The sequence below is a fragment of the Gastrolobium bilobum genome, unplaced genomic scaffold (genome assembly GCF_033153095.1).
Source record: "Gastrolobium bilobum isolate Gb01-03AN ecotype WA unplaced genomic scaffold, APGP_CSIRO_Gbil_v1 utg14849, whole genome shotgun sequence".
Taxonomy (NCBI): Eukaryota; Viridiplantae; Streptophyta; class Magnoliopsida; order Fabales; family Fabaceae; genus Gastrolobium; species Gastrolobium bilobum.
In genome coordinates, this window is record NW_026899387.1 from 63,361 (window position 1) to 81,890 (window position 18,530).

The following is an 18,530-nucleotide window of genomic DNA, read 5'->3' on the forward strand; positions in this document are numbered from 1 at the left end:
TCATACTGAGGTTGTGTTGACTGTCTATGGCTTGACCCTGGAAGTCACACATGTGTAACCGTCTATGGCTTTGACCCTGGGGTTACACAAGGATGATATGATGATGCTATGTTTATGCTGTATGTCTGTATTATATGCTTTATATCTGACTTGTTATGCAGGAAGTGGGCTCAGGGGTTAGAGGATCCTCTATGAACCTTGAGCTTACTGAGATGTTGTTATCTTACCCCGTTTGGGGACATCATTTCAGGTACCCAGAGTAGTGGTGATGCTTCTAGGGGCAAGGCCCCCGCATTGGAGTAGTTGATGATGCAGCTGATGATTTTATATTATGTTTAGATTTGATGTTGGCATGTAGACTTGTTAACATGCTTAATTATTTTATGGAGATTATTGTATGTATTTATTTAGGCTCATGATAGTATTCTTAGAGCCATGGATTATTTACTGATACTTTTATACTTCGAATTAATATAGACTTGATGCATGTATTCAGTTAATTTGGGCATGGAGCCTTATTAGTTGTATTGACCCATTAAGGGGATTGCAGTCCGTGTGGGACTTGCAAGCTATCTGTTTAAATTGTTGTATTAATTAGGTTCTGTATGTGTAGAATCATGTTTCTAGTTATCCGAAATACAGCCGTTATGCTGTCCGTGAGACTCCGTCAGGAATGACACTTGATGTCATATCTTGATGGTCAATGGCCACTAATACTGGCTCATGGGATTAATTAGTAGATGTATATTTAGATTTACGCTTTCGCAGTATCTGACGTGAACGTTTTTAGAAATGTTTTTATGAAATGTTTTGGAAAAAGTTTACTCGTATTTTTATAAGATGCTTTATTCCTTTTCAAATAAAGTCTTCCGCTGTGAATGTTAAATATCATGTATGTTAACAACCGGAGTACTACGGGGTGTTACATTTATGGTATCAGAGCAATTTCACCGGGACGTTCACTGATGTATTGCTTAAGTGTTAGAACTGTTTATTGAGTGTCTCTTGAGTGTCATGATATTGCATATGCTATCACTTGATTGAGCGTAGCTAACTCATACCTCGTGCAGTTTTGTGTAGTGACATGGCACCTCGAGGGACCCAGGCGAATAGTTCAAATCCCTCCTCCTGATCCTATTGTTGCAGCTATAGCAACATTGCAGCAGACCCTGAATGAAACCAGGGAAGCTGATTTGAAAAGAATCGAAGAGGCCAGAGATCGCGATAGAGAGCAGCTAAGAAAGGCCAGTGAAGACCTTATGGCGCAGAATAGGCTGGCCAATGCTGAGATGATCCGACTACTGTTGACAGAGGTACGAGGAGGACCTCCACCACCTTCACCACTTCCTCCACCGCCAGTTACACCACATGTGCAGCAGCAGGTTGCACGTGCTGCTGGTCCCGTACAGATTCTTGAGCCTGTTGTGCTGGGACATGAAGGGTCAGGAGAGGCCCATCAGGAGGCGGAGGCATCTGTCCATGAAGGACTAGTGAGGCAGCCAATTATTGAGGTTGATAGATCAACTATACCACCCAGGTTTGACCGGGATACTAGAGAGCGTATGCTGAATGCTTTCAGGAAGCATTCCCCACCTCACTACAAAGGTGGAAGAGATCCCATTGCAGCATTGGAGTGGCTCCAAGAGATGGAGCGTATTTTTCAGGTTATGGAATGCGATGCCAACATGAAGCTCCTATATGCGGTGTACATGTTACAGGGGGATGCTGCTGACTGGTGGAGTAATGTTAGAAACCCACTTGAGTGCCAAGGTTATGCTATTACTTGGCCATTATTTGAGAGGCATTTTCTGCAAAAGTACTTCCCTGAAGAAGCCAGGGAAAGGAAGAAGAGTGAGTTTGAAGACCTCCGGCAGGGAGGCATGACTGTGGATGAATATCTCAGCAAGTTCAACCGCTTGGCAAAATATTCTTGTTATGGTAGAACTCCCCTCACTCCAGAAGACAAGGCCTTTCGATTCAGGAAGGGTCTGAATGATATGATAGCAGACAAACTGGCGGGTCATTGCACCAGAAATTTTGTGGAGTTGATCAAGCAGTGCCAGAATATTCAGGAGCACTATCGTACCAGGGGAAAGGAAGCAGCAGGAAAGAGCTTCAGTGGGAGGACTACGCCCTGGAAGAGTAAGGGCAAGGGTTTGCAAGCACAGCAGAACACCAAGTTTAAGAAGACTCCCTTTGTGAAGAATGGAAGCGGAATGTTTAGTGCAGGGAAGATTCCCACTTGTGCCAAGTGTGGGAAGATGCATACAGGTGTTTGTCGACTGGGGCAGAATGTTTGCTTCAGTTGTGGTCAGGCAGGTCATTATTCCAGAGAGTGCCCCAAGAAGACGGGGCAAGTTGCAGCCATTCAGGCGATCCCTATTCAGTCCGTGCCTACTCAGAGAGCCATAGAGGAGCCTATGGCGCCCACTAGTGCCAGGGTATATGCAGTGACACAGCAGGAGGCAGAGAGGTCTCCAAACCTTATCAGAGGTACTATTCTTATCAGAGGATATGCTTTTGATGCCATGTTTGATTCTGGAGCTACCCACTCCTTCATATCGGAATTTGTTGCTAATGGGGTACATTTACCCATTTGTGAGTTCACGCCTCCCATGGTAGTGAAGACTGCCACCGGAGACATTGTTTCTACTTCCTTGAAGTGCAAAGAAGTCAGATTCATATATGAGCAAGAAGAGTATATGGTGGATTTGATAGTGCTTGAGGGCATGAATCTACACATTATCTTAGGTATGGATTGGCTGGTCCGATATGGTGTGATGCTAGATTGTTGTAGCAGAAGGGTTTTCTTTGCTGCAAAAGGAGAAAAACCGGACAGTTTGTACTTGACGGCACAAAAATTAAATAAGGCTCTAAATGAGGGAGATGCAGGATACATTATCCTGGGAGGACTCGTAGGAGACTCCAAAGAACCTACTGCTAATATTCCGGTTGTATGCGAGTTTGAAGATGTATTTCCGGAAGAAATTCCTCATTTTCCACCTGAGAGGGAGATTGAATTCTCAATTGACTTAGTACCTGGTGTGGGGCCTATCTCATTGGCTCCATACCGGATGTCACCAGTGGAGCTAGCTGAGCTGAAGAAGCAGTTAGAAGAATTATCCCGCAAGAACTTTATCAGACCGAGTGTATCTCCTTGGGGTGCACCAGTCATCTTCGTGAAAAAGAAGGATGGGACTATGAGGTTGTGCACTGATTATCGACAGTTAAACAAGGTAACAGTAAAGAACAAGTATCCTCTACCACGCATTGATGATCTGTTGGATCAGCTCAGGGGTGCTTCAGTGTTCTCAAAGATTGATCTTCGTTCCGGATATCACCAGATTCGGGTAAAAGCAGAGGATATTCCGAAGACGGCTTTCCGATCTAGATATGGGCACTATGAGTATCTAGTGATCCCATTTGGGCTTACTAATGCCCCGGCCGTGTTCATGAGTTATATGAACCGAATTTTCAAACCACATTTAGATCAGTTTGTTGTAGTATTCATTGATGATATTCTGATCTACTCCAAAAGTAAGGAAGAACATGCAGAGCATTTGAAGATAGTTCTACAGATTTTAAGGGAGCATCAGTTATATGCCAAACCATCCAAGTGTGAGTTTTGGTTACATGAGATCCAGTTTCTTGGACACGTCATATCATCTACAGGAGTGGCTGTTGATCCGAGTAAAATTGAAGCTGTGCTGGATTGGGAGAGACCCAAGAGTGTTACTGAGATCCGAAGTTTTCTGGGTTTAGCAGGATACTACAGGCGGTTTATTAATGGATTCTCCAGAATTGCCTTGCCATTGACTAGGTTGACCCGAAAAGGGGTGCCATTTGCATGGACCCTTGGGTGTGATGTGAGTTTTCAAGAATTGAAAGATAAGTTGACTACCGCACCGGTTCTGATTCTTCCTGATCCGGAGAAGAGATTTGAGATCTATTGTGATGCATCCAAGTATGGATTAGGGTGTGTGTTGATGCAGGAGCGAAAGGTAGTGGCCTATGCTTCTAGACAGTTGAGACCACATGAAGAGAATTACCCTACTCATGATCTTGAGTTAGCGGCCGTGGTTTTTGCATTGAAAATATGGAGACACTTCTTGTATGGTGCTACCTTCACAGTTTTTAGTGATCACAAAAGCTTGAAGTATCTATTCGATCAAAAGGAGCTTAATATGAGACAAAGGAGATGGATGGAATTCCTGAAGGATTATGAGTTTGACCTTCAGTATCACCCTGGAAAGGCGAATGTAGTGGCTGATGCCTTGAGCAGAAAGACCACGGGTGTGGCTAGCATGATGATTGCAGAGTATGATTTGATTGAGGAGTTCAGGGATTTGCGAATTTCTGTGACACCATTTGAGACTTCATATTTCATGACTACGGTCGAAGTCCGAAATTCGTTAATGGAAAAAGTTAAAGCGGCCCAAGTGCTTGATGAAGGGATCCAAATGATGAAAGAGCAAGATTTTGTGTTCACCGATGCTTCTCATGTGAAATACTACAAAGATCGGTTAATTGTCCCGAAGGGACCAATGGTAGAAGAAGTGTTAACAGAGGGTCATATGGGTAAGTACACCATCCACCCAGGTGCAACTAAGATGTACCAAGATTTGAAACAGAATTTTTGGTGGTCTGGGATGAAGAAAGACATAGCCCAGTTTGTGAATAAGTGCCTTATTTGTCAGAAGGTAAAAATTGAGCATCAGAAGCCTTCTGGTTTGCTACAACCATTAGATATTCCGGAGTGGAAGTGGATGAGTATATCCATGGACTTTGTTGTTGGATTACCAAGAAGCCAGGCTGGATTTGATTCCATATGGGTTGTGGTTGATAGGTTGACTAAATCCGCCCATTTCATTCCAGTCAAGACGACCTTTTCCACAGAGCAGCTAGCCAAACTATATGTTAGAGAGATTGTGAAGCTTCATGGCATTCCCGAAAGCATAGTTAGCGATCGGGATCCGAAGTTTACTTCACGCTTTTGGGAAGCGTTACATGAGGCCTTTGGTACTCAATTGAGATTGAGTACTGCTTATCACCCGCAGACAGATGGTCAGACAGAGAGGACCATTCAGACACTGGAGGACATGCTGAGAGCGTGTGTGCTTGAGCAGGGTAATACTTGGGACAAGTACCTGCCACTGGTTGAGTTCTCCTACAACAACAGTTATCATGCCAGTCTGGGCATGGCTCCTTATGAGGCCTTGTATGGCCGTAGGTGTAGAGCACCTACTTGTTGGACGGAGATCGGAGAAAGACAGTTATTGGGGCCAGACTTGGTCCAAGAGACTACGAAGCAGATTGAGATGATCAGAGATAGGCTGAAGAAAGCCCAGAGCCGTCAGAAGAGTTACTATGATGCCAAGCACAGACCCCTTGAGTTTTCTGAAGGGGATCATGTATTCATCCGACTATCACCTACTACAGGTGTTGGGCGTGCCTTGGGAGTGAGGAAGTTGAGTCCACGGTTCATTGGGCCCTACCAGATAATAAAGAGGGTCGGACCGGTGGCGTATCAACTTGCTCTACCTCCCAACTTGGCGAATTTACATGACGTTTTCCATGTGAGTCAACTCCGCAGATATATATCTAATGATTCACACATTGTACAGTATGATGACATAGAGGTTAAGAAGGACCTGAAGTTCGTTGTTGGACCTTCTAAGGTTCTTGCTCGAGATGAGAAACAGCTTCGAAATAGAGTTATTCCCATGATCAAAATCCAATGGGAAGGATTGACACAAGAGGATGCCACATGGGAGCGGGAGGATGATATTCTCCGGCAATATCCCGATTTTGATATCAGGTATGATCTGATTTTGAGGACAAAATCTTTTAAAAGGTGTGGTGAATATAATAACCCTAATTATATGACTTTTAAATTAGAGGGTTATAATGAGGACCTTATAGTCATAAATGGAATGAGCATAAAATTATAAGAATTTTGATACCCATATTGAGGTATTATGCACAGATGAATTTTCATCTGTTAAATTTGACTGCTGACGTAATAACAGTTAGTAGAATAGCTCCAAGTTAGCAAATTATAGTTAGAGAGCTAATCTAATGATATAAACATCATGAATGAGGTTATGATATGATTTGGTGAAGATTGATACCCATATTGGGGTATTTTTGAAAAGTCACTTCTGCCGGGTATTTTGTACTGCTGTAGCAGCATCCGGTAGAATCCCGGAACAGGAAAAAGATAAGAAAATAGAAATAAAGACCAATATATGCCTAACAAGTCATAATTAGACCAAAAATGTTAAAGTTAAGAAGATTATGAAATCCGGGTACAGTTAAGAACACCGGTAAAGACTACAGTGCAATTAAACAACTGTTAGTGGATCTGTGACCTACTAATCAAATTTTTAAGTTATGAACATGATAATTAGACAAAATTAATGTTAAGTACTTAAAGTTAGGGTCTTGAGAGTTTTCGGGTAAAAATTTGACGACGGATCAGTTAAAAATTACACCGGGTCTCACTAAAGGACGAATATCACTTAAGTGACATGGCACCCCTCATTAGGGCACCCTCCTCTCCTTCCCTTCCATTTCTGATCAGCAGCCCCTTCACCTCCTCTCTCTAAGTTTCAAATTTTGAAAACTCTCTCACTTCTCTCTAAGATTTCTTCACCTAAATCTCTCTAAACCACCAAACTTCCTTCACAAAGATTGTTCCCCTCACTCTCCTCTTCACAACCATACCATTTTCATGGTGTGAATCAAAAATTTCGTGTCCCTTATCATCCCAAACAGCCATGGTTTTGTGGAGAGCAAAGGCTATGGAGTTGTGTTCTTGAGCTCTCTTGAAGAATCACACTTGCTTGCTTGTTTCCTTTGATTTTTGGGTAAGTGTTCTTAAATTTTTTTCATGAAAAATATCATCTTTTCTTCTTATGTTCTTGAGCCTAACTCATGAGCATGTTCATGAAGGTGTGTGCTTGCCTAAAGGTGTGTTCTTGGTGGAAAAAGGTGGAGACTTGAGCTAAAGGAGAAACCTTGAAGATGTAAGCTCCCACTTGGGAAATATGAACCAAAAAGCCTCCCTTTTTCTTGTTGAGTGCCTTGGTTTTGATATGTTCATGAGGAGAATGTTGTTTAAAATTTCGTAATGTCATGGTTTGATGATGATTCTTAAGTGTGTGTGTGTTTGGAACCATGGAATGATGGATTGGATGACTAAAGGTGCCACCTTTGGACCTTTGAGTGATGTTCATGTAAAAAGATGACTATGAACTCAAAAATGGACCATGAACATTTCAGCCATATCATGTAAGGATAGGGTTTGATGACAAAAAAATGTGATTAAGTTGTTAAGTGTGGAAAAATGATTAGAAAGATTAACTAGGTGGGTTAACTCTAAGTAAAACTCACTAATCATGATTAATAATGGCTAAAAATCCTAATTAATATAGCTAATCAAATCTGCCCCATAAAGTACATAAGGGTTTAGTTGTGTTAAAATTAAGGAGATGATGAATTAGGTGATTAATTAAGGGTAGAGATTAATTAACAAAAGTAATCAAGGATTTAACTCTAAAATTGGACTAAAGTAAGGTTTAGGTACACTAATTAAATAATTAGTAAAATTTAAGTATCATGACATAATGGGACTAAGGATATTTCATAATGTGACTTAATAATAGAAAAATCCAAGAATTAATGTGAATTAGGATTTATAATCAAAAGTAATTAAGGTTTGTTAAGTAAACACATTTAAGGCTAAGTAACCAGTTTTTAGGCAAAATTGGGGAGAGCATATCTTCCTCCACAGAGGTCATATAGGGATGTGCCTTATATCAAATTGAATATTGAGATGTTATCTACGTGGTGTCAAAATTTGGTATCAATTGAAGATATATTCCATTCTGTATGTTCGTTTGAGTGAGGACTGCACAGGGAGGCATGTGCAGGGGCGCTGTACATGGCTGACACTTCCATGAATTTTTTCTCCCTCAATTATTACTCAAATTAGGCTCATAATATGTCTAATTAAAGATAATGGTGTCTAGTTGTCTACATAAACATTTAAGAGCAAATGATTTAGTATAATTTCCATAATCGCAGAAATGGTAAAGGATGTTTAGGGCCCTGTTCGGAGTTGGCAAACAGCTTTGTTTGTCCAACTTCAAATGGTGATAACCGGAGCTAGGAAACTTCAAATGAGGCATATGATACCTTTTTGGAAAGGTAATTGAGTCTAGATTAACATACTAAAAGATGAGAATTTTATAACAAGTGAGTCACGCCCAGTAACTAGAAAACAGAAGCATGTACAGTTATGGAAAAACCGTAAAAGTGATATTTAAGCTAAGTGGGCTTAGGGGAACCCTTAGTAACTTATAATAATCATAAATATGACTTGGATGAGTTGAAAATAATCTAAGTGAGCCTTGCATGTGATTCTAAGCTATGTAAGTAATTGAAGATTAAAGTGGCTTGTAATAATGCACTAAAATATGTAATAAGTAATAATTGGTCTAGGCTTGTAATGGGCATATTATTGGCATATGAGTATGAAAAGTGGAATCATTAAATGATTAAGTCGTGGATATGACTTGATTAATTAATATGTAATTAATGATGTGAATGGTTCCTACTCTAGGTGTGCCTAGAGAACCGTGCACTTGAGGATTTTGTTGGAGCATACGTATTATATTGGAGTGTGGGCTTGTGCTAAGCTCCCTAAGGTAAGCTCCTAGTTCTAGTTGACTACTCTCTCTTGTGGCCCCACCATGATGGTGGGCATTATGGTTATATTGTATGAAAGTATATGGTATGATGTATATGTGCATTCATTCACATTCATATAGATGTTATATGATCTTGATGTTATGATGATGCACTGATGATATATGTTATGAGGATCCTGGCCAGTGATCATGGTATGTAGGCTGCCTATGACTTGACTCTGGGAGCTATTTCATACTGAGGTTGTGTTGACTGTCTATGGCTTGACCCTGGAAGTCACACATGTGTAACCGTCTATGGCTTTGACCCTGGGGTTACACAAGGATGATATGATGATGCTATGTTTATGCTGTATGTCTGTATTATATGCTTTATATCTGACTTTATGCAGGAAGTGGGCTCAGGGGTTAGAGGATCCTCTATGAACCTTGAGCTTACTGAGATGTTGTTATCTTACCCCGTTTGGGGACATCATTTCAGGTACCCAGAGTAGTGGTGATGCTTCTAGGGGCAAGGCCCCCGCATTGGAGTAGTTGATGATGCAGCTGATGATTTTATATTATGTTTAGATTTGATGTTGGCATGTAGACTTGTTAACATGCTTAATTATTTTATGGAGATTATTGTATGTATTTATTTAGGCTCATGATAGTATTCTTAGAGCCATGGATTATTTACTGATACTTTTATACTTCGAATTAATATAGACTTGATGCATGTATTCAGTTAATTTGGGCATGGAGCCTTATTAGTTGTATTGACCCATTAAGGGGATTGCAGTCCGTGTGGGACTTGCAAGCTATCTGTTTAAATTGTTGTATTAATTAGGTTATCTGTATGTGTAGAATCATGTTTCTAGTTATCCGAAATACAGCCGTTATGCTGTCCGTGAGACTCCGTCAGGAATGACACTTGATGTCATATCTTGATGGTCAATGGCCACTAATACTGGCTCATGGGATTAATTAGTAGATGTATATTTAGATTTACGCTTTCGCAGTATCTGACGTGAACGTTTTTAGAAATGTTTTTATGAAATGTTTTGGAAAAAGTTTACTCGTATTTTTATAAGATGCTTTATTCCTTTTCAAATAAAGTCTTCCGCTGTGAATGTTAAATATCATGTATGTTAACAACCGGAGTACTACGGGGTGTTACATTTATGGTATCAGAGCAATTTCACCGGGACGTTCACTGATGTATTGCTTAAGTGTTAGAACTGTTTATTGAGTGTCTCTTGAGTGTCATGATATTGCATATGCTATCACTTGATTGAGCGTAGCTAACTCATACCTCGTGCAGTTTTGTGTAGTGACATGGCACCTCGAGGGAGACCCAGGCGAATAGTTCAAATCCCTCCTCCTGATCCTATTGTTGCAGCTATAGCAACATTGCAGCAGACCCTGAATGAAACCAGGGAAGCTGATTTGAAAAGAATCGAAGAGGCCAGAGATCGCGATAGAGAGCAGCTAAGAAAGGCCAGTGAAGACCTTATGGCGCAGAATAGGCTGGCCAATGCTGAGATGATCCGACTACTGTTGACAGAGGTACGAGGAGGACCTCCACCACTTCCTCCACCGCCAGTTACACCACATGTGCAGCAGCAGGTTGCACGTGCTGCTGGTCCCGTACTGATTCTTGAGCCTGTTGTGCTGGGACATGAAGGGTCAGGAGAGGCCCATCAGGAGGCGGAGGCATCTGTCCATGAAGGACTAGTGAGGCAGCCAATTATTGAGGTTGATAGATCAACTATACCACCCAGGTTTGACCGGGATACTAGAGAGCGTATGCTGAATGCTTTCAGGAAGCATTCCCCACCTCACTACAAAGGTGGAAGAGATCCCATTGCAGCATTGGAGTGGCTCCAAGAGATGGAGCGTATTTTTCAGGTTATGGAATGCGATGCCAACATGAAGCTCCTATATGCGGTGTACATGTTACAGGGGGATGCTGCTGACTGGTGGAGTAATGTTAGAAACCCACTTGAGTGCCAAGGTTATGCTATTACTTGGCCATTATTTGAGAGGCATTTTCTGCAAAAGTACTTCCCTGAAGAAGCCAGGGAAAGGAAGAAGAGTGAGTTTGAAGACCTCCGGCAGGGAGGCATGACTGTGGATGAATATCTCAGCAAGTTCAACCGCTTGGCAAAATATTCTTGTTATGGTAGAACTCCCCTCACTCCAGAAGACAAGGCCTTTCGATTCAGGAAGGGTCTGAATGATATGATAGCAGACAAACTGGCGGGTCATTGCACCAGAAATTTTGTGGAGTTGATCGAGCAGTGCCAGAATATTCAGGAGCACTATCGTACCAGGGGAAAGGAAGCAGCAGGAAAGAGCTTCAGTGGGAGGACTACGCCCTGGAAGAGTAAGGGCAAGGGTTTGCAAGCACACAACAGAACACCAAGTTTAAGAAGACTCCCTTTGTGAAGAATGGAAGCGGAATGTTTAGTGCAGGGAAGATTCCCACTTGTGCCAAGTGTGGGAAGATGCATACAGGTGTTTGTCGACTGGGGCAGAATGTTTGCTTCAGTTGTGGTCAGGCAGGTCATTATTCCAGAGAGTGCCCCAAGAAGACGGGGCAAGTTGCAGCCATTCAGGCGATCCCTATTCAGTCCGTGCCTACTCAGAGAGCCATAGAGGAGCCTATGGCGCCCACTAGTGCCAGGGTATATGCAGTGACACAGCAGGAGGCAGAGAGGTCTCCAAACCTTATCAGAGGTACTATTCTTATCAGAGGATATGCTTTTGATGCCATGTTTGATTCTGGAGCTACCCACTCCTTCATATCGGAATTTGTTGCTAATGGGGTACATTTACCCATTTGTGAGTTCACGCCTCCCATGGTAGTGAAGACTGCCACCGGAGACATTGTTTCTACTTCCTTGAAGTGCAAAGAAGTCAGATTCATATATGAGCAAGAAGAGTATATGGTGGATTTGATAGTGCTTGAGGGCATGAATCTACACATTATCTTAGGTATGGATTGGCTGGTCCGATATGGTGTGATGCTAGATTGTTGTAGCAGAAGGGTTTTCTTTGCTGCAAAAGGAGAAAAACCGGACAGTTTGTACTTGACGGCACAAAAATTAAATAAGGCTCTAAATGAGGGAGATGCAGGATACATTATCCTGGGAGGACTCGTAGGAGACTCCAAAGAACCTACTGCTAATATTCCGGTTGTATGCGAGTTTGAAGATGTATTTCCGGAAGAAATTCCTCATTTTCCACCTGAGAGGGAGATTGAATTCTCAATTGACTTAGTACCTGGTGTGGGGCCTATCTCATTGGCTCCATACCGGATGTCACCAGTGGAGCTAGCTGAGCTGAAGAAGCAGTTAGAAGAATTATCCCGCAAGAACTTTATCAGACCGAGTGTATCTCCTTGGGGTGCACCAGTCATCTTCGTGAAAAAGAAGGATGGGACTATGAGGTTGTGCACTGATTATCGACAGTTAAACAAGGTAACAGTAAAGAACAAGTATCCTCTACCACGCATTGATGATCTGTTGGATCAGCTCAGGGGTGCTTCAGTGTTCTCAAAGATTGATCTTCGTTCCGGATATCACCAGATTCGGGTAAAAGCAGAGGATATTCCGAAGACGGCTTTCCGATCTAGATATGGGCACTATGAGTATCTAGTGATCCCATTTGGGCTTACTAATGCCCCGGCCGTGTTCATGAGTTATATGAACCGAATTTTCAAACCACATTTAGATCAGTTTGTTGTAGTATTCATTGATGATATTCTGATCTACTCCAAAAGTAAGGAAGAACATGCAGAGCATTTGAAGATAGTTCTACAGATTTTAAGGGAGCATCAGTTATATGCCAAACCATCCAAGTGTGAGTTTTGGTTACATGAGATCCAGTTTCTTGGACACGTCATATCATCTACAGGAGTGGCTGTTGATCCGAGTAAAATTGAAGCTGTGCTGGATTGGGAGAGACCCAAGAGTGTTACTGAGATCCGAAGTTTTCTGGGTTTAGCAGGATACTACAGGCGGTTTATTAATGGATTCTCCAGAATTGCCTTGCCATTGACTAGGTTGACCCGAAAAGGGGTGCCATTTGCATGGACCCTTGGGTGTGATGTGAGTTTTCAAGAATTGAAAGATAAGTTGACTACCGCACCGGTTCTGATTCTTCCTGATCCGGAGAAGAGATTTGAGATCTATTGTGATGCATCCAAGTATGGATTAGGGTGTGTGTTGATGCAGGAGCGAAAGGTAGTGGCCTATGCTTCTAGACAGTTGAGACCACATGAAGAGAATTACCCTACTCATGATCTTGAGTTAGCGGCCGTGGTTTTTGCATTGAAAATATGGAGACACTTCTTGTATGGTGCTACCTTCACAGTTTTTAGTGATCACAAAAGCTTGAAGTATCTATTCGATCAAAAGGAGCTTAATATGAGACAAAGGAGATGGATGGAATTCCTGAAGGATTATGAGTTTGACCTTCAGTATCACCCTGGAAAGGCGAATGTAGTGGCTGATGCCTTGAGCAGAAAGACCACGGGTGTGGCTAGCATGATGATTGCAGAGTATGATTTGATTGAGGAGTTCAGGGATTTGCGAATTTCTGTGACACCATTTGAGACTTCATATTTCATGACTACGGTCGAAGTCCGAAATTCGTTAATGGAAAAAGTTAAAGCGGCCCAAGTGCTTGATGAAGGGATCCAAATGATGACAGAGCAAGATTTTGTGTTCACCGATGCTTCTCATGTGAAATACTACAAAGATCGGTTAATTGTCCCGAAGGGACCAATGGTAGAAGAAGTGTTAACAGAGGGTCATATGGGTAAGTACACCATCCACCCAGGTGCAACTAAGATGTACCAAGATTTGAAACAGAATTTTTAGTGGTCTGGGATGAAGAAAGACATAGCCCAGTTTGTGAATAAGTGCCTTATTTGTCAGACGGTAAAAATTGAGCATCAGAAGCCTTCTGGTTTGCTACAACCATTAGATATTCCGGAGTGGAAGTGGATGAGTATATCCATGGAGTTTGTTGTTGGATTACCAAGAAGCCAGGCTGGATTTGATTCCATATGGGTTGTGGTTGATAGGTTGACTAAATCCGCCCATTTCATTCCAGTCAAGACGACCTTTTCCACAGAGCAGCTAGCCAAACTATATGTTAGAGAGATTATGAAGCTTCATGGCATTCCCGAAAGCATAGTTAGCGATCGGGATCCGAAGTTTACTTCACGCTTTTGGGAAGCGTTACATGAGGCCTTTGGTACTCAATTGAGATTGAGTACTGCTTATCACGCGCAGACAGATGGTCAGACAGAGAGGACCATTCAGACACTGGAGGACATGCTGAGAGCGTGTGTGCTTGAGCAGGGTAATACTTGGGACAAGTACCTGCCACTGGTTGAGTTCTCCTACAACAACAGTCATCATGCCAGTCTGGGCATGGCTCCTTATGAGGCCTTGTATGGCCGTAGGTGTAGAGCACCTACTTGTTGGACGGAGATCGGAGAAAGACAGTTATTGGGGCCAGACTTGGTCCAAGAGACTACGAAGCAGATTGAGATGATCAGAGATAGGCTGAAGAAAGCCCAGAGCCGTCAGAAGAGTTACTATGATGCCAAGCACAGACCCCTTGAGTTTTCTGAAGGGGATCATGTATTCATCCGACTATCACCTACTACAGGTGCTGGGCGTGCCTTGGGAGTGAGGAAGTTGAGTCCACGGTTCATTGGGCCCTACCAGATAATAAAGAGGGTCGGACCGGTGGCGTATCAACTTGCTCTACCTCCCAACTTGGCGAATTTACATGACGTTTTCCATGTGAGTCAACTCCGCAGATATATATCTGATGATTCACACATTGTACAGTATGATGACATAGAGGTTAAGAAGGACCTGAAGTTCGTTGTTGGACCTTCTAAGGTTCTTGCTCGAGATGAGAAACAACTTCGAAATAGAGTTATTCCCATGATCAAGATCTAATGGGAAGGACCACAAATACGGGGATCATAATAAATTTTTCCACTTTGTGCTATCTTTTCCCTTTTTTCTGTGCTTTTTTTTTCTGTACCATTTCTTTTTTTTCTTTCTCTCTCTATTGGACAGAGAAAAAAAGAAAAAAATAAAAAAAAATAAATACAAGTGTTGCATTCTTATTGGAAGGACCACAAATACGGGATGATAATAAATTTTTCCACTTTGTGCTATATTTTCCCCTTTTCGTGTGTTTTTACTTTTTCTGTACCATTTCTTTTCTTTCTCTCTCTCTATTGGAGAGAGAAAAAAATAAAAAAATAAAAAATAAATAAATACAAGTGTTGCATTCTTATTGGAAGGACCACATATACGGGGATCATAATAAATTTTTCCACTTTGTGCCATATTTTCCCCTTGTTGTGTGTTTTTATTTTTCTGTACAATTTATTTTCTTTCTCTCTCTCTATTGAAGAGAAAAAAAGAAAAAAAATAAAATAAATACAAGTGTTGCATTTTTATTGGAAGGACCACAAATACGGGGATCATAATAAATTTTTCCACTTTGTGCTATCTTTTCCCCTTCTTGTGTGCTTTATTTTTTCTGTACCATTTCTTTTTTTTCTTTCTCTCTCTATTGGAGAGAAAAAAATAGAAAAATAAATAAATTCAAGTGTTGCATTCTTATTGGAAGGACCACATATACGGGGATCATAATAAATTTTTCCACTTTGTGCTATATTTTCCCCTTTTTGTGTGTTTTTATTTTTCTGTACAATTTCTTTTCTTTCTATCTCTCTATTGAAGAGAAAAAAAGAAAAAAAATAAAATAAATACAAGTGTTGCATTTTTATTGGAAGGACCACAAATACGGGGATCATAATAAATTTTTCCACTTTGTGCTATCTTTTCCCCTTCTTGTGTGCTTTATTTTTTCTGTACCATTTCTTTTTTTTCTTTCTCTCTCTATTGGAGAGAAAAAAAGATAGAAAAAAAAATAAATACAAGTGTTGCATTCTTATTGGAAGGACCACAAATACGGGGATCATAATAAATTTTTCCACTTTGTGCTATCTTTTCCCCTTTTTCTGTGCTTTATTTTTTCTGTACCATTTCTTTTTTTTTCTTTCTCTCTCTATTGGACAGAGAAAAAAAGAAAAAAAGAAAAAAAAATAAATACAAGTGTTGCATTCTTATTGGAAGGACCACAAATACGGGATGATAATAAATTTTTCCACTTTGTGCTATATTTTCCCCTTTTTGTGTGTTTTTACTTTTTCTGTACCATTTCTTTTCTTTTCTTTTCTTTCTCTCTCTCTATTGGAGAGAGAAAAAAATAAAAAAATAAAAAGAAAAAAAAATACAAGTTTTGCATTCTTATTGGAAGGACCACATATACGGGGATCATAATAAATTTTTCCACTTTGTGCTATATTTTCCGGGGATCATAATAAATTTTTCCACTTTGTGCTATCTTTTCCCCTTTTTGTGTGTGTGAAAAAAAATAAAATAAATACAAGTTTATTTTTTTCTGATCATAATAAATTTTTACTTTGTGCTATCTTTTCCCCTTCTTGTGTGCTTTATTTTTTCTGTACCATTTCTTTTTTTTTCTTTCTCTCTCTATTGGAGAGAAAAAAAGATAGAAAAAAAAATAAATACAAGTGTTGCATTCTTATTGGAAGGACCACAAATACGGGGATCATAATAAATTTTTCCACTTTGTGCTATCTTTTCCCCTTCTTGTGTGCTTTATTTTTTCTGTACCATTTCTTTTTTTTTCTTTCTCTCTCTATTGGAGAGAAAAAAAATAGAAAAAAAAATAAATACAAGTGTTGCATTCTTATTGGAAGGACCACAAATACGGGGATCATAATAAATTTTTCCACTTTGTGCTATCTTTTCCCCTTTTTGTGTGCTTTATTTTTTCTGTACCATTTCTTTTTTTTTCTTTCTCTCTCTATTGGACAGAGAAAAAAAGAAAAAAATAAAAAAAATAAATACAAGTGTTGCATTCTTATTGGAAGGACCACAAATACGGGATGATAATAAATTTTTCCACTTTGTGCTATATTTTCCCCTTTTTGTGTGTTTTTACTTTTTCTGTACCATTTCTTTTCTTTTCTTTTCTTTCTCTCTCTCTATTGGAGAGAGAAAAAAATAAAAAAATAAAAAGAAAAAAAAATACAAGTGTTGCATTCTTATTGGAAGGACCACAAATACGGGGATCATAATAAATTTTTCCACTTTGTGCTATATTTTCCCCTTTTTGTGTGTGCTTTATTTTTTCTGTACAATTTCTTTTTTTTTCTTTCTCTCTCTATTGACAGAGAAAAAAAAATAAAAAAAAATAAATACAAGTGTTGCATTTTTATTAGAAGGACCACAAATACGGGGATCATAATAAATTTTTCCACTTTGTGCTATCTTTTTCCCTTCTTGTGTGCTTTATTTTTTCTGTACCATTTCTTTTTTTCTTTCTCTCTCTATTGGAGAGAGAAAAAAAAGAAAAAAAAATAAATACAAGTGTTGCATTCTTATTGGAAGGACCACAAATACGGGGATCATAATAAATTTTGGAAGGTCCACAAATATGGGGATCATAATAAATTTTTCCACATTGTGCTATTTTTTCCCCTTTTGTGTGCTTTATTCTTTTTGTACCATTTCTTTTCTTTTCTTTTTCTTTCTCTCTCTATTGGAGAGAGAAATAAGGAAAAAAGAAATACAAGTGTTGCATTCTTATTGGAAGGACCACAAATACGGGGATCATAATAAATTTTTCCACTTTGTGCTATCTTTTCCCCTTTTTGTGTGCTTTATTTTTTCTGTACAATTTCTTTTTTTTTCTTTCTCTCTCTATTGCAGAGAGAAAAAAAAAAAAAAATAAATACAAGTGTTGCATTCTTATTGGAAGGACCACAAATACGGGGATCATAATAAATTTTTCCACTTTGTGCTATCTTTTCCCCTTTTTGTGTGCTTTATTTTTTCTGTACCATTTCTTTTTTTTTTCTTTCTCTCTCTATTGCATTGAGAAAAAAAGAAAAAAAAATAAATACAAGTGTTGCATTCTTATTGGAAGGACCACAAATACGGGGATCATAAGAAATTTTTCCACTTTGTGCTATCCCCCTTGTTGTGTGCTTTATTTTTTCTGTACCATTTCTTTTTTTTTCTTTCTCTCTGTATTGGTGAGAAAAAAAAAGAAAAAAAATATAAATTCAAGTGTTGCATTCTTATTGGAAGGTCCACAAATATGGGGATCATAATAAATTTTTCCACATTGTGCTATCTTTTCCCCTTTTGTGTGCTTTATTTTTTCTGTACCATTTCTTTTTTTTCTTTCTCTCTGTATTGAAGAGAGAAAAAAAGAAAAAAGAAATACAAGTGTTGCATTCTTATTGGAAGGACCACAAATACGGGGATCATAATAAATTTTTCCACTTTGTGCTATCTTTTCCCCTTTTTGTGTGCTTTATTTTTTCTGTACCATTTCTTTTTTTTTCTTTCTCTCTGTATTGGAGAGAGAAAAAAGAAAAAAAAATACAAGTGTTGCATTCTTATTGGAAGGTCCACAAATATGGGGATCATAATAAATTTTTCCACATTGTGCTATCTTTTCCCCTTTTGTGTGCTTTATTCTTTTTGTACCATTTCTTTTCTTTTCTTTTTCTTTCTCTCTCTATTGGAGAGAGAAAAAAAGAAAAAAGAAATACAAGTGTTGCATTCTTATTGGAAGGACCACAAATACGGGGATCATAATAAATTTTTCCACTTTGTGCTATCTTTTCCCCTTTTTGTGTGCTTTATTTTTTCTGTACAATTTCTTTTTTTTTCTTTCTCTCTCTATTGCAGAGAG

At 39.5% G+C, this 18,530-nt stretch overlaps 1 long non-coding RNA gene across 1 annotated transcript; it reads left to right on the forward strand.

The window, feature by feature from the left end:
* The first annotated feature begins 6,618 nt into the window (after positions 1–6,618).
* LOC133290131 (uncharacterized) lies at positions 6,619–9,416 on the forward strand. The gene is made up of 4 exons (XR_009748602.1): positions 6,619–6,869; positions 6,955–7,028; positions 8,627–8,711; positions 9,193–9,416. It is a non-coding gene; the product is annotated as an uncharacterized LOC133290131 (long non-coding RNA).
* The last annotated feature ends 9,114 nt before the right edge of the window (positions 9,417–18,530 follow it).